This window comes from Tachyglossus aculeatus, chromosome 2 (assembly GCF_015852505.1).
Source record: "Tachyglossus aculeatus isolate mTacAcu1 chromosome 2, mTacAcu1.pri, whole genome shotgun sequence".
NCBI lineage: Eukaryota > Metazoa > Chordata > Mammalia > Monotremata > Tachyglossidae > Tachyglossus > Tachyglossus aculeatus.
Genome location: NC_052067.1, coordinates 158923046 through 158937345, shown reverse-complemented (window position 1 = coordinate 158937345; position 14300 = coordinate 158923046).

Here is a 14300-nt window from a genome sequence, read left to right as displayed (position 1 = left end):
GACTCTCTCTCTTTGCTCTCCCTCTCACCTTCCTCGCCCCACAGCACTTTTGTCTATATGTATATATCTATAATTCTGTTTATTTATATTGATGCCTATTAACATCTTTTGATGTCTGTCTCCCCCCTCCCTAGACTGTAATAATAATAATAATGATGATGGCATTTGTTAAGCACTTTAGGCCAAGCAGTGTTCTAAGCACTGGGGTAGATACAATTTTTCAGGTTGCCCAATGTGGGGCTCACAGTCTTTATCCCCATTTTCCAGATGAGGTAACTGAGGCACGGAGGAGTTAAGTGACTTGCCCAAAGTCTCACAGCTGACAGGTGGTGGAGGTAGAATTAGAACCCATGACCACGGACTCCCAAGCCTGCGTTCTTTCCACAAGACTTTCCAGATTGTAGGCCTGTTATGGACAGGGATTGTCTCTCTTTATTGCCGTATTGTACTTTCCAAGAGCTTAGTATAGTACCCTGGACATAGTAAGCGCTCAATAAATACGATTGAGTGAATTCATTCAATCATCAGGTCCCATTCTAGCAGGTTCCCTGGCTCACTTTGAGTTTTCTCCCCTGCCAAATTGAGTCCCTTACTCATCTAGGGAAACAGAACTCATTTCTCTAAAACAAAATGTTGTTAGAAGCCTGAAGCCCTCCAGGAGTAGGCTGGTGGGACCTATTTTCAATTTTTTATTAAAGTTATTACACACACCCACACACACAATCTGATTTCTTCTATGTGCCTGCCATGTGGATCTGCCTGAACTCGCATAACCGTATCTACCCATTCTGGAAAAAGCAAGTAATGGTTCTCCATTTTCTTGTCCGACAAAAATTTCCCTGTAAAATGGAACTACAGCCAAATGATCAAACAGCCTGGGCAGCCAACCCAGACTGCTAAAATCCAGGTATTTACAGCTGGAGAGTGTCGATCAATAGTAGTAAATATGCATGTGAGACACCTAGACTGACTTTAGACAAGACCTGCAGAACAAACCCCTTGCAAATAGCTGCAAAGAACATGATTACTTCTTTATCTAATACCCCAGGAATGTTACGGAGACCCAGTTGTTGTAACACGGCTGTGGTCTGCGGTTATTAACTTAATGCGAAAACATGACTAATTCCAAATGGCATTAAAATCCTTCAATCAAAACTCTTGAGCGTGTGCATGCAAATTGCTTCAGGTTAAAAGAAAACCAGTTGGGAAATGCTGAACCTCAAATCCCTTTACTAATTTTGAGTTCATCGAGCTCCACAGTTTGAAGTGATCGGAGGATCTCGGGAGTAATAACGAAAAGCATCAGCCAACAAGTTTTGAGTGGGAGCCAAAGCTACTCTGTTTTTTGGGTTGGGCTGAATTCCTTCTGCTAATGAATAAAGTATATGATTGAAAAAAGCAAAATATTCCTTTCAGAGGGCTAGCCTGGGCCAGCAGTTCTTTTGAATATCTCTAGTTTCCTCCTGGTTCTAGTCAGCATTTTTTTTTACCATTCTTATGGCTGTAAACATTTTACAGCATTATTATTTATTAACAATAAATGCTAATGCCTTTCATTCAAGTGCGTAGTACAGTGCTCTGCACACAGTAAGCACTCAGTAAATACGATTGAATGAATGAATGAATGAAAGTGAAATGTGTCTTGGCAGGAAGGGCCTGTATTCATTCATTCAATCGTATTTACTGAGCGCTTATTGTGTGCAGAGCACTGTACTAAGCACTTGGGAAGTACAAGTCGACAACATATAGAGACGGTCCCTACCCAACAGGGGGCTCGCAGTCTAGAAGGGGGAGACAGACAACAAAACAAAACAAGTAGAAAGGTTGTCACCCAAATGATTTCTCTTTGACAACTTCCAGTCCAAGAAGGTAGAAGAGGGGATTACTGAGATTTCCCCCATTTTATATTTGAGGCTCTGGGAGGGCTTCTTTTTTTAAGTGGTATTTGTTTATAGTTGAGATTTACCCCATTTTATATTTGAGGCTCCGGGAAGGCTTCTTTTTTGTGGTATTTGTTAATAGTAATAATAATAGTCCTTAGGTACAAGTTAGTCAGGTTGGACACAGTCCCTGTTCCACATGAGGCTCACACTCTTATCCCCATTTTACAGATGAGGTCACTGATCCCCAAAGAAATGAAGTGACTTGCCCAAGGTCACACAGCAGACATGAGGCAGAGACAGGATTAGAAGCTAAATTCGTCTTCTAAGCCTTACGGCTTCTCTAAGCTTAATTTGTTAAGTGCTGTACTGTTAAGTACTGGGGTAATAATAATAATAATGATGATGGCATTTATTAAGCGCTTACTATGTGCAAAGCACTGTTTTAAGTTCTCGGTAGACACAAGATAATCAGATTGGGCATGGTCCCTGTCCTGAGTTGGAAGGAGGAGGGTTTAATCTCTGTTTTACAGATGACATAATCGAGGCACAGAGAGGTTCAGTGATTTGCCCAAGGCCACACAGCGGACAAGTGGCAGAGTTGGAATTAGGGCCAGGTCCCCTGTGCTCTTTCCATTAGGCCGTGCTGCTTCTGGAATGTCAATCGACAGTTACCTCTCATAATTTGGTACCTCCAGACATATTTTTTATTACATTTTATTGTATAATAATACCAGTAACAACAACAACAATGATAATCACCATCATTATAAGAAAATAATAGGAACTGAAGTATTTGTTGCAGTGCCCAGGGAAGCTGATTTATTTGCCCAATGTCACACAGCAGGAAGAGCGGAGATTGGAGTCTAGGTTTCCAGCCTCTCAATCCTGTGCTCTTTTCAGTAGGCCACAGTGCTGTGAGTTACCTAAGCATCTGTGCTAGACTTAGCATTACTGGTCCCATCTGCTTGCTATTTTTTATGGAATTTGCTAACCGCTTACTATGCGCCAGGCACTGTATTAAGAGCTGGGGTAGATGCGAGATGGTTGGTTTGGACACAGCCCCTGTCCCACACAGGCCTCACTGTCTTAAGCCACATTTTACAGATGAGGTAACCTATGCACAGAAAAGCAAAGTAACTTGCCCAAGGTCACACAGCAGACAGGTAGCAGAGCCAGAACTAGAACCCAGGTCCTGATGACTCCCAGGCCTGTGTTCTATCTACTAGACAACGCTGCCTCTTGCTATTCCCGTCATTATTCTGCCAACCTTTACCATGTATTTGTCAAATTCATTTCCCGTGCCTTTACCCATTAACAGCAGTACTCATAAATCAGTCAATCGTATTAATTTTGAGTACTTACTCTGTGTGGAGCACTGTGCTAAGTGTTTGGAGGTGCCTGATAGAACTAGCAGAAGTGATTCCTGCCCTCAAAAAGCTTACAGTCTAGTGGAGGAGACAGACACTTAAATTAAGGGAAGTGGAAGCCACAGAGTTGAAAGATAAGAACATATGTGCTGCAGGTGATTATCCAATTGCTTAGAACAGTGCTTTGCACATAGTAAGAGCTTAACAAATACCATTATTATTATTAAAATGCTCAAGTGGCAGTATTGGGGAATTAGCATGCAGAGATGACAGATTAATCAGGGAAGGCCTCCTGGAAAAGATGTGATTTTAGGAAACCTTTTAAGGTGGGGAGAATAGTGAGAACTTCTCATCTTCCCACCCAAACCTTACCTCTCCTGTCTTTCTCATCACTGCAGACACCACCACTATCCTCCCTGTCACACCAGCCCATAACCTTGGCGTAATCTTCTTTTTTAAAGTATTTGTTAAGCTCTTATTTTGTGCCACACTGTACTAAGCACTGGGGTAGCTATGAGATAGACAGGTTGGACACAGTCCATGTTCCACGTGGGGCTCAAGTGACTTGTTCAAGGTCACCCAGCCGACCAGTGTCAGTGGTGGTTTTAGAACCCAAACCTTTCTGACTCCGGCCCATGCTCTATCCACTAGACTGCATTGCTTCTCATCTCATCTCAGCCTTGACTCATCTTTCATTTAACCATATATTTGATCCATCACCAAATCCAGTCATTTCTACATTCACAACATCATTAAAATTCACCCTTTCTCTCTATCCAAACTGCTACTACACTAATCCGAGCCACTTATATTCCACCTTCAATAATGCATCTGCCTCATTCACGACCTTTCCAGGGATCCTATGTTTCCCCTCCCCAGTACTTAGTTCACTCTGTTGCCTGGATAAATTTTCTAAAAAATCTTTCATTCCACATATCCCCACTCCTCAAGAACCTCCAGTGGTTGCCCATTCATTCATTTATTCGTTCATATTTATTGAACGCTTACTGTGTGCAGAGCACTGCACTAAGCACTTGGGAAGTACAAGTCGGCAACATATGGAGACGGTCCCTACACAATAATGGGCTCATGGTCTCGAAAGGGGAAATAGACAACGAAACAAAACATATTTCCTCATGAAATAGAAGCTCCTTAACGCCTGCTTCAAAGTATTCAAACAGTTCTCCTCCTCCTACCTCACCTGGCCGAGTAAGCGCTTTGTGGGCAGGGAATATGTCTGTTACATTGTTATACTTTACTCTCCCAAACACTTAGTACAGTCCCCTGCAACACAGTAAGCACTAAATAAATGTAACTGGCTGACTTCAAAGCCCTACTGAAGGCTCACTACCTCCAGGAGGCTTTTCCAGAGACTAAGCCCCCCTTTTTTGCTCAGCTCCCCATCTCCTCCCCGTCTCCACGACTGCTTCCCTTTGCTCTACATCCCCTCCCCGCCTCACATCACTTATACATATCTATAATTCTATTTATTTATAATTAATGCCTGTTCACTTTCATTCAATCATTTATTTATTTTACTTGTACCTATCTATTCTATTTATTTTATTTTGTTAGTATGTTTGGTTTTGTTCTCTGTCTCCCCCTTCTAGACTGTGAGCCCACTGTTGGGTAGGGACTGTCTCTATATGTTGCCGGCTTGTACTTCCCAAGCGCTTAGTACAGTGCTCTGCACACAGTAAGCGCTCAATAAATGTGATTGATTGATTGATTGATTTAATCAAATTTATTGAGTGCTTACTGTGTGCAGAGCACTGTACTAAGCACTTGTACTAAGCATTTACTTGTTTTGATGTGTATGCATCTTTAATTCTATGTATTTATATTGATGCTATTGATACTTGTTTATTTGTATTGATGTCTGTCTCCCGCTTCTAGACTGTGAGCCCACTGTGGGCAGGGATTGCCTCTCTTTGTTGCTGAATTGTACTTTCCAAGCACTAACAGTGCTCTGCACATAGCACATAGTAAGTGCTCAAAAAATATGAGTGACTGAATGAATGAATGACCCATCCTACCCACTTTGCTCCACAGACGCCAACCTCACTGTGCATCTATATGGATCTCATCAATCTCTCCCTTCTGTGTCACCTGTGCACTTGTATCTGTACCCTTTAAGCACTTGATATTCATCCCACCATCAGCCCCACAGCATTTGATTACTTGCTATACCATGTTTTATGTCTTTCTCCCCCTATAATAATAATAATGACATTTATTAAGCACTTACTATGTGCAAAGCACTGTTCTAAGCGCTGGGGAGGTTACAAGGTGATCAGGTTGTCCCGTGGGGGGCTCACAGTCTTCATCCCCATTTTACAGATGAGGTAACTGAGGCACAGAGAAGTTAAGTGACTTGCCCAAAGTCACACAGCTGACAATTGGCAGAGCCGAGATTCGAACCCCTGACATCTGACTCCAAAGCCTGTGTTCTTTCCACTGAGCCATGCCGCAAGCTCCATGTGGGCAGGGAATTCACCATTTCTTTATTTTATGCTTTACTCCTTCGATTTAGTTTAATGACTATTTAATTTACTTTGATGACTCCATCTCTAGACTGAAATTTCTTGTGGGCAGGGAAGTAACTCTGTTACTTTGTACTCCCCCAAACACTTAGCACAGTGTCCTGCGCACAACAAGTTCTCAATAAATATCATTGATTGATTATTTTTTGAGTGCTAACTTGGAGCAATTCACTTTGGAAGCATAAAATAAAGAAATGGTGGATTCACTGCCCACATGGAGTTTCCACTGCTATGGGGGGAGAAAGACATAAAAGTTGTGGTATAACAAGTAATCCAAATAAACAACTGAATATATAATTGAATAAACTTATAAGTGCTGGGAGTGAAAGGGGTTAATGTGCATATTCAAGCAAAGATCTTCTGCCTGTGTCCAGACCAGGTCATCCTGGAGAGAAGCCCACCCTAGTAATAATAATAATAATAAAACTAGTATTTGTTATGTGCTTACTATGTACCAGGCACTGTACGGAGCACTGGGGTGGATACAATTAAATTGGGTGGGACACAATCCCTGTCCCGCATAGGGCTCACAGTCTTAATCCCCATTTTACAGATGAGTTAACTGGGGCCCAGAAAAGTGAAGTGACTTGCTCAAGGCCACACAGTAGACAGGTGTTGGAGCCAGAATTAGAGCCCTATCCTGGAAGAGCCAGATAAGAGACGAGATAGCAAAGGACCATGGTACCTCATCCTCCAAGAGAAGCATGACCCCAAAACCTCAACCTGTTGACGGACAGAATGGAAGAGGCACCCGGCCAAACTCAGATAACACCACTATGAGTTGGTACCGGGGGAAGCAGTGTGGCTCAGTGGAAAGAGCACGGGCTTTGGAGTCCTCCTTACCTCCTTCCCCTCCCCACAGCACCTGCATATATGTTTGTACAGATTTATTACTCTATTTATTTTATTTGTACATATTTACTATTGTATTTATTTTATTTTGTTAATATGTTTTGTTTTGTTTTCTGTCTTCCCCTTCTAGACTGTGAGCCCGCTGTTGGGTAGGGACCATCTCTATATGTTGCCAACTTGTACTTCCCAAGCGTTTAGTACAGTGCTCTGCACACAGTAAACACTCAATAAATACGATTGAGTGAATGAATGAATGAGTCAGAGGTCAGGGGTTCAAATCCTGGCTCTGCCAGTTGTCAGCTGTGTGACTTTGGGCAAGTCACTTAACTTCTCTGTGCCTCAGTTCCCTCATCTGTAAAATGGGGATTAAGACTGTGAGCCCCAAGTAGGACAACCTGATCACCTTGTAACCTCCCCAGCACTTAGAACAGTGCTTTGCACATAGTAAGTGCTTAATAAATGCCATCATTATTATTATTATTATTATTATTATTATTACCACTCTGTGCCTCACCATCAGTCAAACCATATTTACTGAACTCCCGCTGTATGTAGAGCACTGTACTAAGCCCTTAGAAGAGTACAATATAATACAGTTGGTAGCTTGCAGTTTAGAGTTACCATGAAAATATGTTATCTAAGCAAAGTGACAAACCTGGAAAATCCCTACCCTGTGTGTGGAGGGACATGGAGACGATAGAAGGGATGGGATATAAGGCATCTCGAAATAGTCTGTGTGTTTACCAGAAGACTACATTTGGCAATAAAACACTGCTTGTTTCACGGTGGACTCCTCTACCTCTTCTGGGGGGTGGGGGTGGTAGTGTCCACTGGGGCTCAGGACATCAGCAAGTGCCCAGGAGGGTTATAAATAAGGACCTAAAAGAGTTAAGAGTTGGCAGATGGAATTATACAGCTCTAGGTGCTGAGAGAAAAATCAGAAAGGCTTGCTGGGGGAATTGGGATCTTAGGAGCATGGCTCAGTGGAAAGAGCCCGGGCTTTGGAGTCAGAGGTCATGGGTTCAAATCCCGGCTCCACCACTTATCAGCTGTGTGACTTTGGGCAAGTCACTTCACTTCTCTGGGCCTCAGTTACCTCATCTGTAAAATGGGGATGAAGACTGTGAGCCACCCGTGGGACAACCTGATCACCTTCTTAACCTCCCCAGCGCTTAGAACAGTGCTTTGCACATAGTAAGCGCTTAATAAATGCTATCATTATCATTATTATTATTATTAGGAGGGATTTGAATGTGGGGAGAGCTGTAATCCGCCAGACCTGGGGAGAGGAAGGAGTTCCAAATTAGGGAAACAGCATAAGCGTAAACATGGGAAAGTCAAAAATGAGGTAGGTTTAGGAGGTCAGCTTTGGAGGAACAAAGAGAGCGGAGAGGTAGAGATTACTTCCTGACTTCAGCCTGTCTTGGGACATTTTGGCTTTTAAAATGATCTGCTGACTCATGTTTATCTGGTGCTCGGGTCTGATTTCTTTGCCTTTTTTGGCCCAGCCGGAGCCCATCGAGTCATTTTCCATTCAATATTCCTGTTCTCCATTTCTGGTGTCTCAACACACCTCCCCTGAATTTCTCCCTATGAAATTTCATCCGGCTTTGGAAAGAATATTTCTTTAATTTATCAAGGTCACTTTGAATTTTATTCCTGTCTCTGAGATAGTGTCAGACCCATTCGGTGTGAAGCCTTCCAGCAAACATAATGAGAACATTCTCAATTCTTTCATGAAGATATCAATAAAGATATTAAATAGGGCCACACCTGAAGCTGCACTTCATGTTTCATGATTCAACACATCCTCCCAAATTGTTACCAAACCGGTGAGAGCTACCCTTTGGTTGTCTTGAGACTGTGAATCCATTTATTGTCGAAGCAAATTCCATTGGTCTGATTTGCTTGGCACAAAGTGGGAGAATCTGGTGCTGTTTTCAATAGTCGGAAATTATCTGTCTGAAGACTTGTCATATTACCACCCGAGTTATCAAAGCAAACACGATAGGTCTTTAAATACCAGAGCGATCTTTTTCTCATACTTTTAAACTGACCAAGAATTAACTTTTGTCCAGTCCTTAGAGGCCTTCCCCGTTTACTACCAGTTCTCAAAATTAATAGCTACTAGCTATGAGTGTCCTTAGGGAATGAGATGTCTAGGGGCAAATACTCTGGTGGTTGTGTGTGTGTGTCTGGCTCTACCATTTACCTTCTGTATAATAATAATAATAATTATGGTATTTTTTAACTACTTAATATGTGCCAAGCACTTATACTAAGCACTGGGAAAGACACAAGATAATAAGGTCCCAGTTGGGGCTCACAGTCTCAGTAGGAAGGAAAGCAGGTATGGAATCCCCATTTGGCAGATGAGGGAATTGAGGCCTAGAGAAGTGAAGTGACTCGCCCAAGGCCACGCAGCAGGTAAATGGCAAAGCTTAGAATCCAGGTCCTTTGACTCCTAAGCCTGTGCTCTTTCTACTAAGTTACACTGCTCCTCCTTGAACTTGGGCAAGTCACTTAACTTCTCGGCACTTTAAGTTTCCTCAACTGTAAAATGGGGACTAAAATACCTGGCCTCCCTCTCCCTCAGACCCAAACCTTGTTCTCCCCCTGACTTTTCCATCACTGTAGTTGGCACTTCCATCCTTCCTGTCTCACAAGCCCGTAACTTTTGTGTTATCCTTCTAGACTGTGAGCCTGTTGTTGGGTAGGGACCGTCTTTATATGTTGCCAACTTGTACTTCCCAAGCGCTTAGTACCGTGCTCTGCACACAGTAAGTGCTCAATAAATACGATTGAATGAGTGAATCCTTGTCTTCTCCTCTCTCTCACTCAACTCATATATGTTGCCGACTTGTACTTCCCAAGTGCTTAGTACAGTGCTCTGCACACGGTAGCCCTCAATAAATACGATGGAATGAAAGAATGAATATTCTATCCATCATTTAATCCTGTTGGTCCCACCTTCACAACATTGCTAAAATCCTCCCTTTCCTCTCCATCCAAGCTGCAACCACATTAGTATAATCACTCATCCTTTCCCGCCTGGATTACTGCGTCAGACTCCTGTCTCTCCCCACTCCAGTTGATAATTCACTCTGCGCTCTGGATCATTTTTCTATAAAAAGTTCAGGACATGTCACCCTGCTCCTCTAAAAACTCTAGCGGATGCCCACCCACCTCTGCATCAAACAACAACTCCTCACCATTAGCTTTCAAGCACTTCACCACCTTCATTCATCATCATCATCAATCATATTTATTGAGAGTTACTGTGTGCAGAGCACTGTACTAAGCGCTTGGGAAGTACAAGTTGGCAACATATAGAGACAGTCCCTACCCAGCAGTGGGCTCACAGTCTAAAAGGGGGAGACAGAGAACAAAACCAAACATACTAACAAAATAAAATAAATAGAATAGATATGTACAAGTAAAATAGAGCAATAAATATGTACAAACATATATACATATATATATACATATTCATTCATTCATTCAATCATATTTATTGAGTGCTTACTGTGTGCAGAGCTTGGGAAGTACAAGTTAGTAACATATAGAGACAGTCCCTACCCAACAACGGGCTCATAGTCTAGAATGGGGAGACAGACAAAACATGTGTACAGGTGTCAAGTCATCAGAACAAATAGAATTAAAGCTAAGAAATAAATTAAATAAAAGAATTAAGGGCTCACCTTGCCCCCCCATCTCATGTCGCTGTTATCCTTTTTTCAACCCAGCCCACACACTTTGCGACTCTAATGTCTACCTTCTCACTGTGCTTCGATCTCAACTATCGCGCCGCCAAAACCCTGCTTTTGGCTTGGAACACCCTCCCTGCTCAAATCCAACAGACGATTACTCTTCCCCCATTCAAAGCCTTGTTGAGGATACATCTCTTTTTGGAGGTCTTCCCAGCCTAAGGTCCCCTTTCCTTTTCCCCCACTCCCTTCTGTGTCACCCTGACTTCCTCCCTTTGCTCTTCAAGCCCCACAGCAGTTCTGTACATATATGTAATTTATATATTTGTATTGATGTCTTTCCCCCTCACTCTAGGCTGTAAGCTCATTGTGGGCAAGGAGCGTGTCTGTTTACTGTTGTAATAATAATAATGGCATTTATTAAGCACTTACTATGTGCAAAGCACTGTTCTAAGTTCTGGGGAGGTTACAAGGTGATCAGGTTGTCCCACAGGGGGGCTCACAGTCTTAATCCCCATTTTACAGATGAGGGAACTGAGGCACAGAGAATAATAATAATAATAATAATAATAATAATAATAGCATTTATTAAGCACTTACTACATGCAAAGCACTGTTCTAAGCACTGGGGAGGTTACAAGGTGATCAGGTTGTCCCACGGGGGGCTCACAGTCTTAATCCCCATTTTACAGATGAGGTAACGGAGGCAATTGGCGGAGCTGGGATTTGAACCCATGACCTCTGACTCCAAAGCCCGTGCTCTTTCCACTGAGCCACTATGCTTCTTGTAATATACTCTCCCAAGTGTTTAGTATAGTGTTTCACACACAGTAAGTGCTCAATAAATACTATTGAATGAATGAATGTTAGGAATTGTGTCTGATCAGAATTTAGTGTATCTGCCACTACGCTTGGCAAATAGTAAGCACTTAAGAAATAACATTGTTATTTGTAGACTATTATTATCTTTATCGCTACTTCTTTATTTTTTCTTCTGGTAGTCAGCCAACCATATTTATTCAGCACTTACAGTGTGCAGAGCAGCATAGTAAGTACTTGGGAGAATTTTGTTTTTTTGTCTTTCTCCCCCTTCTAGACCGTGAGCCCATTGTTGGGTAGGGACCATCTCTATATGTTGCCAACTTGTATTTCCCAAGCGCTTAGTACAGTGCTCTGCACACAGTAAGTGCTCAGTAAATACGATTGAATGAATGAATGAATGAATGAACAATATTATAATTGTACATTCCTTGCCCTCAGTGAGCTTACAGTCTAGAGGGGGAGACAGACATTAAAACTAATAAATAAATGACAGATGTGGACATAAGTGCTGTGGGGCTGGGAGGGGAGATGAATAAAGTCAGACACAGAGGGAGTGGAAGTGGAAGAAGCAGCGTGGCTCAGTGGAAAGAGCCCAGGCTTTGGAGTCAGAGGTCATGGGTTCAAATCCTGGCTCTGCCAATTGTCAGCTGTGTGACTTTGGGCAAGTCACTTAACTTCTCTGGGCCTCAGTTCCCTCATCTGTAAAATGGGAATTAAGACTGTGAGCCCCCAGAGGGACCACCTGACCACCTTATAACCCCCCCCCAGCACTTAGAACAGTGCTTTGTACATAGTAAGTGCTTAATAAATGCCATTATTATTATTAAGAGGAAGGGAGGACTTAGGGAAGGCTTCTTGGAGGAGATGCTCCTTCCATAGGGATTTTTTAAGTGGGGAGAGCAACTGTCTGTCAGATATGAAGAGGGATGACTTTCCAGGCCAGAGACAGGGCATCGGCAAGAGGTCGGCAGCGAGATAGATGACATCGAGGTACAGTGAGAAGGTTCATTCATTCATTCAATAATATTTATTGAGCATTTACTACATGCAGAGCACTGCACTAAGTGCTTGGGAAGTACAAGTTGGCAACATATAAGGTTGCCAACATATAATGCCAACATAAGGTTGGCATTAGAGGAGGGAAGTCTGTGTGCTTGGTTGTATTAGGAGAATAGTTAGGGGAGGTAAAAGTGGGCAAGGTGGTGGAGTGCTTTTAAAGCTATTGGTAAGGAATTTCTGTTTTATGCGGAGGTGGATGGGCAACCAAGGGAGGTTCCTTGAGGAGAAGGTTGAATTACTACTAGTAGCGGCAGGTTCTGTTTCCCAGGGGGCCTATCCTCTCTCAGAGAGTGGGATTCAAGACAGCTGCCCTCACACTGTGCAAGCCAGCTAGCCAGGATGCTGTTGACTCAGGGACATCAGTCAATCAATCAATAATATTTACTGAGCAGCAGCTTCATTTTTTAATAACATCTCAAGCCCTTGGAGAAGTGCAAAAGAATCCCTTCACTTGATCCTTATCCTTAACTATATTACAATCTAGCAAGGGATGCAGACACTAAATCAACTCAATTGGAAGCTTCTGGAGGGTAGGGATTGTGTCTACCACCTCTCTTGGTACTCTTGGTAACCACCTAGGAGAGTGTTCTGCACAAAGCAAGCACTCAATAAATACCACTGATTGATTGATTAATATTAAAAATATAGTAAGACAAGTAATAGCATCTATAAAGATATGCACACAAGTGCTCCTACTGACTATTGTTTAAGTTATTGTGTACAGTGCTGTAATAAGCACTGGGGTGGGTAAAAGATAATTGGGTCCCACATTGAGTTTACAGTCCCAGTAGGAGGAAGGACAGGTATTGAATCTCCATTTTCCAGGTGAGATAACTGAGGTCCAGGGAAGTTAAGTGATTTGCCCAAGGTCACACGGAAGGTAAGTGGTGGACCTGGGATTGGAACCTACGTCTCCTGACACCCAGGCCTGGGGTCTTTCCACTAGGCTACACTGCAAGAGGTAGATCCTGTATATGCTATCGAGGATGAAGCAACGGATCTTGAAATGGACTGGATATGGGATAGGGAGGAGCCAAGGAAATGGTGCAGTTATGGGCTTGAGGACCCACTCTCAGAGTGACATCTGGAGAGTTTCCAGTCCTCTACCACTCTCGACTACAGGAGGAAGAGTCAGGCAAGAGGCCTTCCCATTCCATTCCTAGCTTGGCCAGTGGCTAGTGAGTGGAAGGCCATCTGCTATAAGTCAAAACTCCCCTGTGCTGGGCAGCAGCGGCACAGGAGAGTGTCAAGGGCGGAGACTCAAGTTGGCTGTGCAGAAGGAAACACTGGTAAACCAATTCCATATTTTTACCAAGAAAACCCTATGGATCCACTACAAGAACGATTGCAGATGGAGGTGGGGTGTACAAGGAGACAAGTGGCCATGGCATCACTAGGGTTCGGAGATGACTCGACAGCATAAGAAGAGAATGAGAAGCAGCATGAGAAGCAGCGTGGCTCAATGGAAAAGAGCACTGGCTTTGGAATCAGAGGTCATGGGTTCAAATTTCGGCTCCACCAATTGTCAGCTGTGTGACTTTGGGCAAGTCACTTAACTTCTCTGTGCCTCAGTTCCCTCATCTGTAAAATGGGGATGAAGACTGCGAGCCCCCCGTGGGACAACCTGATCACCTTGTAAGCTCTCCAGCGCTTAGAACAGTGCTTTGCACATAGTAAGTGCTTAATAAATGCCATTATTATTATTATTAAAAGACGAGACCAAAACAGGCTAGAGGAATGAAGGGAGCAGTGGTGTTGCCAGCTATCTAGGAAAAGTAAAGAATAGGAAAGAATTTGGGATGTAAAATGGAGCACTTGGGAGAGTATAATATAACAGTATAACCCACGCATTCCCTGCCCACAATGAGTTTACAGTCTAATGGGAGAGATAGACATTAAATAAAAAAATACGGCTATGTACATAAGTGCTGTGTGCCTGGGATGAATAAAGGGAGCAAGTCAGGGTGATGCAGAAGGGAGTGGAAGAAAAGGAAAAGAGGGCTCAGTTAGGGAAGGCCTCTTGGAGGAGAGGTGCCTTCAGTAAGGCTCTGAATTAGGGGAAGTAAT